Here is a 15,046-nt window from a genome sequence, read left to right on the forward strand (position 1 = left end):
GTAAGCGGACCAGGCAGGGGTGTCCACTGCTCCCGGTTTTATTCGTGCTGCCAGTGGAAAGGTTTGCGAACAGGTTGCGGGAAAAGCTTCGGCACTGGGGTATTGACATAGATGGTAAGAAGCATGTGGTCTACCTTTATGCTGACAATGTCCTGGTGTATTTGGGGGACCCGGCGGAGGCGATGGCTTTGTTAATAAAGGAGCTGTATGATTTTGCATGGGTGTCTGGGTTGCATACGAACAAGATGAAAAGTCATTTGTTTCCCCTGGAGTGGACAGAGCAGAGGAACTGGACTGCTCTACAAGATCTAGAACTGAGATGGGAATCAGAATGGCTCTGATAACTCTGTATAACGATTACACATATGACAGCAGCCCACTTTGATCTAAATGTAGGAGCAGTCCTGAGGGAGCTTGAGCGATCGTTGAATTTCTGGATTAAGCTGCAGTTATCACTTATTTGTCAAGTGGTGAAAGTGAAAATGGTGTTTCTTCCCAAGTGCTTGTACACCATGCAAAATGCAATGTGCCCCATCCCAATGGTAGCTTTTTGGCGTCTCGATTAGTTGCTTGGCCGGCTGGTTTGGTGGTGTGGGGAAGCCAAATGAAGGTGAAAATCCTAAAGTTTCCCTTAGGGCAGGGAGAGACTTGGGCTACCAGACTTGTTCCTATACTATACTGCGACGCAGCTGCAACATACAGTTAGTTGGTACAAGGAGGGATCCAACTGGGCGCGAACGCTCTTGGCTTGCAACTGTAGCTCGCACTTCCTACAGGAACTTTTCCTGATGAGCAAGAGTGTTGCTCAAGACTTCCCTTACCTGGTGCGACATTGACAGCAACATGGCATAAAGTGGTGTGTAAAACCATATGATGGGCACCCTTTCCTGATTTCTTGCCGATATGGTATTTGCGTCCTTTTTCTACCTTGCAAAGAGTGATATCCTATGTCCGGTAGCGAGAGGGGGCTGTGAGAATTTAGGGGACCTCTATTATAACAGTAGACTTATCACCTTTGAACAGGCACAGGAGCAGTTTGCCAGGACCGTTTCTGCAATATGCAAGGCTGGCCCATGTGGTTCATCAGATCTGTCGCACATTCCGTACAAGCCAAGAATGCTTAATGTGGTTCGTATATCAGATTGGACGGGATGCTGGCACCTGATCACACACACAGGGCCCTGCAGGAGGGCAAGGGAGGTACGATGGGGAGGCCTAGGGAAAAATGGAAAGCGGTTTGCCTGGATGTGCTGACAGAGCAGGACTGTAAAGAAGGCATATGAGGCAGTGAAGACTGTGTCACCTAACGCTACATTTAAGCTTACTCACTTTCACTTTCACTACATAACAGAACCTGTCTGGTGCCCAGCAAACTGACCCGGTTAGACACCTTCAGGGTGGTGATGTGTACGAGGTGCGAACTGCATGCAGCGCATTTCCTTTATATAACATGGTTAAGCCCACCTGATGTGATTTTTGGGAGACTGTTATGGGGGTGGGAACTAACTCGCATTATGTTGATAAGGGTGGAGAGTACAGTACAGATGTGCTTCCTGGGCATCCTTAAAGACTGGAAAAATATAAAAATGGGAAAGTACATGGTTGCGCTAGGACTGCTACTGTTGCGGGTTCCCCTCAGTACCTAGGCTGGACATCTTTATTTTAGCTCTTGGGCCCGTGGCCTGGGACTTTAAATACACACACATGCTTTATTAATTTTAATCCTATTAATATTTTTTAGCACAGCCAGCTTTTCAGCTTGTTTTTATATTTTATTCAGCTTCCTTTTCTGGCAAGGCATAGTTTCCTGTGTTGTACATTTTATCAGCACCTCTGCACGCATTTCGCTCTGTGCCCTGTTCAAGGATGTCATGTTCGGTACATGATATTCTGTCACTGGTTGCCACTCAACCACAGACATATTGGCACATCAGACCTGTTCCTAGAACACTGTTCTATTTTATTACATAAACACCATACAGGCCTTTGGAGGGCATTCAACTCTTGGCCATCAGAAGTACACCATTTCATTTACAGCTTCGCTGATCATGGCATTGGCTCTACAGCCCACTGGGAGGATTGTCAGCAGATAACAGGCAGACCCTTGAACATTTGCAAGCTGTGTGATCGGGGATGCTTCCATAGACTGGGATAGGCAGAGGGGCTAATAGTACTATTCTTTCAGGGTGTAGATGTTATATTAGGTAGGAAACATTAGATTTCATAATCGTACAAGGATGGTGGTATTGTTTATCATCTTTACTGGTAACCATAATCATCTTCCTAATCATCACAGCACATGCTTTTTTATAATAGAATGCAATTAGTTCAATAAATATATTGAAATCTATCTTGCATTTCTTCGTTTGTTCTGGCATGTTTGATCTTTTGTGTAAATGAGAGAAAAGGCATGATCTTCCCTGAAGAGTCAGTGTCATGTTTCTAGGCTGCAACAAACTACCTTTACTTTCTAGGTTTGGGTGAGGTGCTGCGAGCTAGCTGACAAAGTCAGAACGCTTCCAGTTGGTGTGGAACTGACTCAGTTACCCACACTCAGTGATGCTGCCACCCTAACGCAATGTAGTCTTAATCCCAAGGTAAGAGTCCTACAACGCTACTGGTCAAGTGCGGAATAGCAATATATTGGGTTCCCCCACAAGCCTCTGAGATGCAGGTGTGGATGAAAGATTTGGTGGAGTGGGCAGTATGGACACACAACACATGAGGCGTGTTGAGAAAGTGGAGAAAGACCTTGAGAAGTGGAGCAGGAAGATTCATAGAATTAAGGAACATCTAGAGGACCGCACACATAGCGAGCTCACAGGCGAGAGTGAGGACACTGATGAACAGTACAGTTTATGTTTATTGAGAGGTGAGTGGGATATGGATTTATGTACACTGGCTATGCTGTACAAATAGACTGTTTGATGTCTGTCCTGGCGAGATAGTTGCAGTTGCAATGTTCATGTGCTTTTCCCTTTACAATTCTTTAATTTAAAATTTCCTTGGTGGATAGACAGTTTCCTGTTCTGAGATTTCTGTGGTGAGTATATTGAGGACCAGCATCTGTGTGTCTTCGGGCTATTTGCTTGCTTAGGCTTTGTTTATAAGATTTTTTTATTTTATTCTCTGTTGCACTTGGAAGTAATAGCTGTCAGAACAAGGTTGTTGTGATATGTTTTTCTTTGTTGTAGTTGCATCATTGGTAACTAATTTTTGATATTTCGTTGTTTCCAAGGTTCCATTTGTGGATGTTAATGTAAAAACATGCAGCAACATTTGGGTCGAAAAAGCACCAGTGCTGTTTAAGTTCCTCTGTGCAGTGTTTTCGCCATGGTTTTGGTGTCGTTGGTACCACCCCGGAAAAGGTGGCAGATAGGCCGGTCATAATAGTGTGGGCGGTACATTGTCTTCCGCCTGGCTGTTGATGGTTACCACCGTGGGCTTGTTGATTCCGCCCTGGCTGTAGGTGTGTTAAAGTGGCTGTCTGAGCGGTTTCCGCCGTGGTCATAATTCCATTTTTGTTACAGCTGGCCTGTTGGCGGTGTTACAGCCGGCCTGTTGGTGGTATTACCGTCGCTTTATCACCAACCGCCAGGGTTGTAAAGAGGGCCTTTATTTGGTGATGCGCAAATGACAAATGTTCATGAAACCTGATTACCACACATTATAGTTTGTGTGCTGTAAAGTTACATAGATTGCAGTAAAACTGTATGTCTGCAAAATTATGAGCCCTTTCATTGAAGAATGTGCTGTCTTTAATGACAGCGTGCCACCACACCATGCTTTAATAATCGTGACAGTGTGATCTAAGATGCACTACATACAACACCCATACCGCTCTCTTGCTGAATGGACGTGGTTCATTTGCTACACTTGTTCTTTGTATGATGCTTTTATTCGTCAAAGTCCCTATGAGTTTACTGGTGTAATATTAATGGCAACATCCCACCTCTGATAATTGTGCTACCACCACTGTGTGCCGTCAACTTTTCATGTTTGCATTACTTTGCGCTTGTCACATTACGTTGTACCCAGCCCACTTTTTCAATTTTTTTCTTTACCAGTCCTTCTTGGGTTACTTCTTTGGGTGTTACATACTTATTCCTTTCCCCACCCTCAGTGTGCTATATTACAGACTCTCCTCCAGAATCAAGGTAGGTTTCTGCTTTCCTTGGGATTGTCAGGGAGTAAAACTTGATGTGCTGAAATCTTTACACTATGAATTCTTGATATTCCCTTATTACATGTATTTACTTTATGTTTGATCCTTCCTATACAGGTGCTGTCTCTATCCTGGAGGGATGCTACCCCAAGACTCCTGGCTTTCAAAGCCATTCTTGTCCTCCATGACGGGACTGGTGTCTTTCTCTCTCCCTGTCTCCCCTGCTCCCTTCCCTGGGTTTCTAGGTTGATACTGTGGCTTCCAGTGTGATCTCTGAGTTTACAGGAATGTAGATACTGGCTTCAGATCAAATGGGCGTCAGGAGAACACCCACACTATCTGTCGTTATTTTTTCAACCATACGTGAAGGCTCCAGTATGCAACAAAACGGAAAAGTTTGACTGCTATGAGGCCAAGCAAGTGGAAGCAGTACATTATAGAAGTGCTAACAGTAAAAATAACAGTTTTTTAAACATATTCATGTTCAAATCAAATCAAGCCATTTGTAGAATGCGCACCTAGTCACTTGAGTGTCCCAGCGCTGCAGGTCTACGAAAGTCTGGGACGTTCAGGGGGAAGATTCAAACACTCTATTAAAAAGCCATGTTTCCAGGTGCTGTTTAAAAGACCCAGAGTCGTTGAAGGCACGGAGGTGCAGGGGCAGAGAGGTCCACCCTCTGGTGGCCAAGGCAGAGGAGGAATCGCCCCATCTTGTCTTTTTAGTCTTGGGCATGACAGCCAGTAATGCCTTCGCAGAGGGCAAAGCTCTGGAAGGGGGGTAATGCGGAAGTCCTTTAGACAGATAATTATGTCCCAGTCCATAGAAAGCTCTGTGGATGAATGTCATATCCTTAACTTCACTCTCGCCTTGACAGGTAACCAATGCAGCTCTTTGAGATGGGTGTGAACAGAGACGTACCTAGGGATCTTAAGCAGGAGCCAAGCAGCTGCACTCTGCGCCAGCTAGAATCTTTTTAGAAGATACTCCAGCAGGCACCAGTAAAGTGCATTAGCATAGTCCAGCCGGGGCGTTATCAAAGCATGGACCACCGTGAAGATCTTTAAATATGGCAAGCAGAAGTCCTCCAGGATGGCAGAGGTAATGATCTCTTCTCGACAATGTCAGATAGTGGGCTGCCCACCAAACTCTACATTGCGGGCGGCTTCTATAAGATTATTATGTTTAATTGATTCAAACAGTTCAATGTAGTTTTGATAGTAAAGACGAAATGAGTTTTATGGCAAAATGCCTGTTGTAGGGCAAGTTACTACACTGCATAGTCCCATTTATGTTTTGTTGTGTTAGTTGCTTGTCAGGCGAATATGCTCTGTCATGCTGCTTCAAAGTTCTGAAAACTGTCCATTGTTCATTGCCCTGCTGTCTCTACAGAATGTGAAACCTCAGCCCACAAGCAGAGATTCTAAACAAAAAAAGAAAATCAAGCCATGGCTTATTTTTGACGTTATTGCACTACAGCAACGCCAACACAAACAGAAAATAAAACAGCAATAATCACAGTCTGGATAACCGATCACTCAACAAATCAATTTATCATTGAATCATTTAGAAAGCCACAGAAATGGACAGCATGTTGATTTAAGCAATTATTCGAGGATCTTTCAACATCTAAATGTCTGCGTTAATTACAGGAAATTATTTTCTCTTCATTTGTGCAATGCATCTGCTATCTGGAACACTCTCCTGACAGACATTAAACTCTATCCTTCTCTGAGTATCTTCAAACGATATCACATGATTTAATCGGTAATTAAACTTAATTTCATTTTCTGAAATAATGTAGAGCTGCCTATGGATGGGTCATAAAAACCGCTATGTTTTTACTGCTTTTTCACGATGGGCAGCTTTGTATTCAGTATAAACTTACAGTATACATTTTGAATCTCTGTGTATATATTTCTATCTAACTCACACAAACCCTGTCGATTTAAATCTTAAATATGTATATCGCATTTTAAAGCTATCCGTTGCTGACTCGGCGTAACACACCTTTTGTGGCAGTTTAGGAGGGAGTGGTGGCACTGGCAAGTTTGGGTGATATTGGTATGGTTGGGTCATTTGTGGCTTGCCAGTGGGAGGGAGGATGTTACCCTGAAGCTACCATTCTTGGTATCATTAATGTATAGTACCATAAGCAAGAAAAGATAAAAACACATGTACCCCCTGATGCGGTTGTACTGCAGAGTTCATTCAGTTTGACGCTTGTTACTCCAATTAAGGGTCGGAGCTGCAGGAAATGTTATATAAAGTGGGGCATTAAATATAATCATTGACTGGCTTCTAGGTCGGTAATTCTATCTTCTCATCAATGCGCCAGCTTGTCACCACTCCCATTCCCGGGACTCAGTAGTCAGCTGTTTGTTGTGAGACCGGCAGCTGAAAGCCTCTAATGCTAGTTACAGATTCCAGTGACTAATCGGCTGCCCATTTAATGGGTATTAGCGGCTTGCATGGAATGCTGAGTTTTATTTTTAAGGTGCATTTTGAAACGGAAAAATTGTGGAATTTAACACATTAGATTTTTGCACTTACTCTACAGCAGTTACTGCTATAGAACTGAAACCCATTAAATAGAATCAATCAGGAATTTGTAAAGCGCACTACTCACCAGTGAGGGTCTCAAGGCGCTGAGGTGGGGGTGAGGGGAGGGAGGTGCCCCCTCCTTTTGTCTATCAGAGCTACATTCTGATATCTTTCTAAGGGGTAAAAAATGGCTCTGATTGGGTACCTTTTCACTAACGTGCCCCATTGTCCACAGTGCCAGTGCTAGTGGGCCGATCCAGAGACCTCTCACAAAGCAGCTTTGTTCTTAAAATATGTGGTGGGAGCTCAGTATTCAGACACTCATAGAACTCTTAAAAGTACATTTTGTTCAAATGACGTAGAGGTAGATTAAGGCAAGGCTGTCTATCAGGTGAAATTACGTAAGGATAATTAAAGCAATTGCCTATTTCCTGTGCGATAGGACAGGATATTAACGTTCCTACTACAAATGTTCATCAAAAAGAAAAGCAGCGGGCTACAAAACGAGCACCTGACCAAAAAATTCATAAGTAATGAGAAAAAAATATATAATAAATATGTCCTTCTTGTGTGCACTGAAACCAACACATGCTGCCAGGGTGTACTCCTTTAAAACTAAAGGAAAAAATACAATTTAGAACAAAGGTAGTGCACCACAACCAATAATATAAAATGTACACTTATTTATTTATTTAGGTTATAGTTGTGTAAATCTTCTTTTATTCTTTTTGCTTTCCTCTTTCTTTATCCAATAATAATACATGTGCTCACAACAACAACAGCCAACGCGTTTCGCCCTCTCACATAGGACTTCTTCAGGGCTGTAATATAACATATGTGACACACATTCAATAAAACAAATCACAATACAAAATGTGTCCAAATATACTGTTACATCAAACATACAGTAAACCACAGTATTTTAACAAACACATAAAATCACAAATTCCTTAAAAGAAAAAAAGAGGGAAGAAGATACAGCAAGGGACCAATATTAATCATAACTGAGACATAGAATTTCAGATATAAAAACTACATATAAAAAACATAGACAAGTATAAATGTAATACATGTAAAAAACATACACAAACATAAACAGAGTACAAAGTACTGAAACATTATCAAAGTGGTGCCCCAGAAAAATCCTCAATACAAAAATATGATATATATATATACCTAAAAGTTAAGAAATATATAAAAGACACCCCCACATTCACCACACTAAAAAATGTCAATTTACCACAACCTTAATAAGGCACAATTCATTTGTCCATCATAACTTAAGACCAATCATTCAAACCTTGTACTTATATAATAATAATAATACGAGAACCCACCAATTTACACCTCATAGTGTAGAAACAATTTCATGAGACCTACCTAAACAATTGGCCTCAAATTCAATTGTTTTAATCGTTGCTCTTAAATCGTCCATGCCTCCACCATATCAGTCTACTACAAATGAAAGAGAATTCTTTATCATCTATTTACATCAAAAAAATCTTAATTTCCAAAGGCTATTCACAAAATTGCCACCGTAAATATAATGTGCAAATTTTGTCTTTTGATCTAAGAGATGTTATTTATATAAATATAGAGAGAGAACTGAAACCATAAATTCATCTACTCTCATATATAGTAAAAAATAAATAAATAATCCTACAATATCCAATATCTATTCATTACCACCATTATTCATTGTGTAACGTGTATCAAAATTGTCATTCAAATATCTCATATGCCTAAACAGGTTGGACCATGTACCAGTATCGGCATGCATGAAAACACCTGTACAAAAACAAGCCTCTCATAGTGTGTAAACACCTTTCATTCCTTCATAGTTTAAATGATTTCGCAAATCCTCCAAAGTTTCAGCAGCATAACAGTGTCAATGCGCACGCTATGAGGCAAAACCAACAGTGCGCGTGACTCACGATTTAAATACCCTGTCCTCTTGTATCCTGGTATTACGAGTCAAAATATGCGGAAGTGCCATCATGGAGAGTTCCCGATCATGTGTATCAGCAGTTTTATCCAACTCAAAACTATAAAATTCACAGCCGCCATATTGAAAAGGAGTAACTCTATAAATAAGAGCACGAATGTTGCAAATATCCCTCAGTGTTATAGGTTGTGATGAGTATGACAATTGACACTCGCTAAATTCACCTATCACTGCACATTGCACTTACCTACGCTTTCATAAAATCCATCGTCAGTTTTATCCAAACTCAAGACTAAAAAATTCACAGCCACCATGTTGAAAAGGAGTAACTCTCCTGATCACATGTATCGACAGTTTTATCCAACTAGAAACTATAAAATTCACAGCTGCCATATTGGAAAGGGCCAGCTCTATAAGTAAGAGCTCGAATGTAGCAAATACCCCTGGGTGCAATAAGTTATAATTAGTGTGACAAACGAAACTCGCTAGATTCACCCATCACTGCACATTCGAATTACCTACGCTTTCATAAAATCCGTCGCCCACATATGCCGAAAGTCTCAATTTACTAAATACTATAATCTTCACAACTACCTTATAAAGTAAATCCATTCAAGAGTAAGTCTATATCACAAGCAAACAAAAGAAAAATAATTAAAAAATCCTGGCTTCACTTAATATTTTGCATAATGTATTTATCAACACCATAATCCAATCTACCAAATATACATATTAAGAGTGTGTCATTTACTACATTCCACAGTAATTGTGGCCGCCATGTTAGATGTGAAATACCGGCAAACCTATTTAACGAACTTCTTGAATATTGTGCCACAAACCAAACTACCTATATAGACAGTTTCCTGGATTCACTTGATATATACAAAGCATATTTATTAACACCATGACATGACACCATGTGGCAAGAAAAGTCCAGTTAGGAATTTACAGGGCTAATAGCTCTAACTCAAGCAAACACGAGACACATTTCATTGTAAATGCTTGTTTTTAATTTATATCAGTTATGAGATATAGCTTGAACCTATCACTAATACAATGTGGAGCACTTCATACAATTTTTTTTAATTTTAGTGGGAGTATCTCAAATGTATGGTGCTGTACATAGAACAGTGCTGTGTACCTGGAGAATCAGTGGCAATTTGAGTATAAAATCCAGAATTTGATGAGGTAGGTGTATAGCACTATGTAGTATTTCCATCCGATATCTTCAGAAACAACTTATCCACTTAGGTCCCCAACCTAGCGATTGGATTTAATGCCATCTGTACTCACCAGGCAATACCATGCTCCTGAAACAATTCCCATATACAAAACTAGAAGCCATAGTGACTCAGCCAGCTATAGGCTAAGTACTTGCTTGATGCTGCTGGAAAAATGGCTGCAAGACAGGGCCGAAGAAAAGGGCTCCTGTCCGACATTGAAGCCATATTTCGGAAAGAAGTGTGTGCAGTCGATCAGGCCATGAGGCTCTACTTTGTTTGCAGCAAGTTCACAGTGAGCAAGAAATCCCCCTTATTTATGGTCTTCATTCACCTAAAATCAGCATTTGACTCTATGGATAGGTCACTTTTATGGACCACCTTGAGCGCACCAGGAGTTCCTGTGAAATTAATGTCAGCGGTATGAATTTTACACCAGAGGAATACAGCTAGGTTTCACAGATCTGCCAACCTGAACTATAAGAAGGGGGTGTGGCTGTGACGGGAGAGGGGCTTTATGCTGAACTACCTTTGAGGCCTGTCTGCCCCCATGCCTTGCAATCATTGACCTCCTTCCTCCTCATCTGAGTAAACAAAAACAGGAAGGTTGCTGGCGTGCAGTTTTCACATCTCTTGACAGACATTGGCTGTTTACAGCCTTCAAAGAGGAGCTAGAAATCCACACTTTTCAGTGGTTTCTAGTTCTTCATACCTGCTACGGTGTGATTTAGCCTCTTCCGCGGTTGAAGGTGTGAAGACAGCTGAAATCATGTGACACACGGTAGCACCATGTGAGTTGCAGGTCTGGTTTCTTTATAACATGAGAAGCAAGTGTACTCTGTAGATAAACTTATCAATGAGTCCAATAGGGATGTGTGCTTGCACTACTGTTTTATAACCTCTTTATAAATGATATGGGAAAACCACTCCTTTACTCGGACCTCAACGTTCCAGAAAATGTTTTTAAAATAGAAGTACCTAATTCCTTCTGCTACTTTTCACTGACGATGCAGTCATCTTGTCCTGTCACGTAGGCTCTCATTATTCTAATAAGACTACTGGATTTTGAGTGGCAGAATCGCCTGCGGTACAGGGGACTGAATCTGACCCACTACAGGTGACACCTGTCGCTCCAATCCGGGTTTTGCTCCGGCTAACTAGCAGTGCCTAATCTCCAACCAAGAACGGGATGATTGGGCGGCCGAGCGAATGACATAATTGATTTCTCAGGGAAATCATGGTCACTCAGGTCTCATCCATTTCTTTCAATTATATTAGTCTCACATACATAATGACAAACAGAGGCAGTATAGGTTTCAACAATGCTTTAATAGAGTGACTGCATCTTAGATAGCAAAGCATGGACTGCAATAACCAGGCCGATACAGCATGACAAGATTAAAATTGTGACAAGGAGAGTAAAGCATAGAAATAACGCTACCATATTGTCACTAGAGTGAACAGACTAATTCCTACCTAGGCTGTAATAGAGCACAGCGTGTTAAGCTCTAATTCTGCCCTTCAGGTTCCCCTGGGAAGATATCATTCCCCATACCTGAGCAAAGGCCTGATGTCTGCATAAGCAGCTGTAGTGAAGCATTCAGCTATCAGCATACTGTTGGGGTTGTCTGGCTGGAATCTCCCTCTAACATGTAAGGGACAAAGAAGTGTTTTCATAATAAAACAGCTGATGTTCTCAAAAATGTCCCTACATATGGATGTGTGTTTTCTATGAATGTCAGACAAAACTCTACACCACGTTCACCGGCAACCTATCTTACTGCAGCCTTGGAAGAAGCACAGAGTGAGCAAGGATGTCTTGTTTGAGAACAGAGTGCTGGCCTAGACGAAAACAGTGAGATAGAGAGAAAATAAAACAAGACTGTAAAAGTGGCTATTGTAATAATAACAAAGCAAAGCCGAATAAAATATATCTAGGTTAAAGTGCACAGCGGCAAGCCTAGTATGTTAAAATAACGCACATGGAGCATTAACTAAAATGGCTACACAACAGTCCTAGACTGAAAGATCATTGCACCGGATCTCCATGGCAAGGAAAATATAGTACCACAAAAAAACGATCTTCAACATCAATAAAACTACATTCATGATATTAAATCCACCAAGAAAACTAAAAATGACGTTCAGAATCTATGGAGTGAACTTAGAAAAAATCACAAACTTTGATTACCTGCAAGATTTAATGGCAGACTGTCTTGGGCTTCTCAATTATCCAAAAGCAAGGCCCTAATGAGCCAACGCACAGGCAAAATTATATGTATTGCTAACAATTTTGGCAGAAGAGCCTCCTTTTTTTAAAACTCTTTTTTTGAGGTATTTTCTTAAAATGTGGTGGAAGTAGTTTATTGGGACTGGATCCACTGGATCAGCCTTTGCGGGTACATGTCCAGGCAGTTAGGCAAAACCTGTGTGGGGACTCAGCCTATCCTATGGAGATATTGTTCATGTGTTAGATGGCCGTGGGCAATGTGTCTCAGAAGTACCTCTGATGAGAAGAAAAGTGTGAGAACCTCGAGCTGATAAGGGAGGAGCATCAGCATGAGCAAGGACTAGGAGGGTGACCGCAAGAGCATCATGTGAAGGTGGGTGGTCCTCTGGCTCAATGGCGCCCACGAATCTTGCGCGATTTGCCGGATCTGCCTCTGTTGGGAAAGCAGGGAGAATGACTCGTAGCACATGATGGGTGCGTATGTGAGGCAGCCGGCCTTGTGTCTAGCAAAGTAGACGTGTAGTCATGGGCTTGGGGGAAGATACCTTGCGTCTATCATCAACACTGATACAGCTAGGGCAATGACGGCAGGATACTACAGGGACTCAACTATACGGCCACACCAAGAACATGAAATTAATTGAGCACAAAACCCTGCTGCAGCTGATACGTCTTGGCCCTGGCATCTGGGTGCTGATGTGGGCACTCAAGACAGAGCTGGTCCTGTTGAAAATGTGTACCTGTGAACCATAGGTAGTTGTTCACACCAAATAAGTTCATGATGAGAAGTACGGTATTTTTTTCTGCACAGTTGCTATTTCCCAAACCATCAGCAAAGTCAAGCGACACATGTTGCAGAACAAAAAAAAAAGATGTCTACTACGAACCCACACACCACAGCTGTAAAGATGCACGTGTCTTAGAATTTAATAGTTGTCACCATGCAATCGCTTCCAATGTCTTTAGCTGTTGTGTATGAAGCCAAGGGCCAAAACGAGTCTGTGAGAGAAAAATTGGGGAGGGACAAAAAAATAGATAGAGCAAGAGAGAGGATAAAAGAGACAAAGAGAAAGAGCAAGAGAAAAGGGGGAGAAATTGAAAAGGAGACATGGAGTATGTGTGAGCAGCTTTGTATGTTTCTGTACTGCCAATACTGACACTACCACACGTGACTCCTGGACCCAACCAACTACCAGTGCTTACTTTCTTGAAAAAATAGGATGTGAAGAGGGTCCATTTTTTTCTTAGCAGCCCATCACCAGTTTTGCTGCTGGCTGCAGTGTTTGCTGAGAACCAAGACTGCGTAGTCTTGATTCTTCTTATACTTCTTTCTCTCTCTACCCTACACTTCATGCCTCTTTATCTTACTCTTTCAGATTCTTTTTCATCCTGCTTTCTACCTTAGTCATTCTTTTTTCTATATTTGTCTTCCTCCATCCTTCTGCCTATTCTGTCTTTGTTACTCTAGCACTGGGTCAAAGCCTGTTGTTTAAGTCCCCAGAAAGGAAGGCTGGTGCATATCACCTGAACAAATTAAGCACTGCTATTGCTAACAAGCTGACGGGTACATCTTCACCCTCAAAATACACCCTTCACCCTTCCTAACATCGGCCTTTGCTACAACAACATCTCTTGCAGCAGTGCTTAATTTGTAAATAAAAACGTGCCGGTGCCCAAAACCCTCCTCTTAAACACACGGCTGCTGCAATTAAATGTGCAAACACGGAATACTGAGCCAGCGTAATCCTGAAGCCATCTTGGGCCTCTCAAATCCATTTAAAACCACTCCCTACCCCTCCGGCTCACTCTTGCAGCTTTCTGCTTTCTCCCATTGTGACGCTTTTTAGTTTTTCTCTTCCTCCGTCTTTCCCATGCGTATCTTTTGCGCGCAGCAAATGCTTGAGGCAGAAGAATATGCTGGAGCCCTCAAAAATAAGTGCCGGTGCTCAGCACCGGAAACGACAAGCACAAATTAAGCACTGCTTTGCAGAACAAAAATGTTGTACTCTACGAATCCAGGCCCCACTGATCCAAAGCTGCACATATCTTAAAATGTAGTTGCGGTCGTCACGCTTTTTCCAGTGGTTATCAGTTCCTGTTTTAAAAAATGCATTGGCTTTATGTATAACCAATTCAAAATTGAATCCTATGTGTTAGTCTGAGCATTCATTGGCACACATTTCAAAGCCAAGTGATTTGTATTTTTTTATAATGAAAAGCTTTGGTGGGTGGATATGAAGATGTATTGGGACACCTATTATACAATAATGTAATAAAAGTGTGTATTCCTGTAGTCTCAGGAAAGAAGGCAAGAAGTAACATAACCATGAGGTCTGGACTCTCCTGAGCACGTATAGACCACACTGGGCGGAGTATGAAATTCTACCTCCTGCTCATCGAATGCTTTACCTAAAACTGGAAAGTTACAACACTATTCTGCAAGGCTGCCATGAGTCTAACGGGACTGAGTCAGAATAAAACAAATTCTAGCATTCGCGTTAAGACTTTTTCAATTCTATTAAGGACATAGAGGCGAGGATTATGCTTCTCTTTCCATGCTTTATTTTTAACAGCAGCCAATGAAAACCATGGAAAACAAAAAACTCATATCCCAATACTGATATGTCACGTGATAACCATAGAGGAGGAAGCCTATAAAGTGTTGCTTTACACCCAACCACTCCTCTTTCTTTGTCCAATATTCGCAACAGAAAAAATCATAGTCTTAAACATGAATCCTGCAAACGCAATCCTGAAAAAAGAAGAACTGGAATGAAATAGATGGGTCCAACTCGTCTGGAAACTTGAACGGTGACAGAACGGTCCGAAAATTACTTCTCGTCATTTCCGAGGAAAAAAGAAAATTCAGACCATAAAAACTGAACATCATAAAATGATATTTATATCCACTACCAAATAGGGTGGGTTAGCACTGAAATACAGT

General features: G+C 41.5%; 1 long non-coding RNA gene across 1 annotated transcript in view; it reads left to right on the plus strand.

Annotated features, from left to right (window-relative positions):
- Positions 1 to 5,963, plus strand: part of LOC138258736 (uncharacterized) — a 70,917-nt gene extending 64,954 nt beyond the window's left edge. Inside the window, exon 5 of the long non-coding RNA XR_011198534.1 lies at positions 4,283 to 5,963. This is a non-coding gene — a long non-coding RNA (uncharacterized lncRNA). The remainder of the gene's footprint in view (positions 1 to 4,282) is intronic.
- The last annotated feature ends 9,083 nt before the right edge of the window (positions 5,964 to 15,046 follow it).

The sequence above is a fragment of the Pleurodeles waltl genome, chromosome 9 (genome assembly GCF_031143425.1).
Source record: "Pleurodeles waltl isolate 20211129_DDA chromosome 9, aPleWal1.hap1.20221129, whole genome shotgun sequence".
Taxonomy (NCBI): Eukaryota; Metazoa; Chordata; class Amphibia; order Caudata; family Salamandridae; genus Pleurodeles; species Pleurodeles waltl.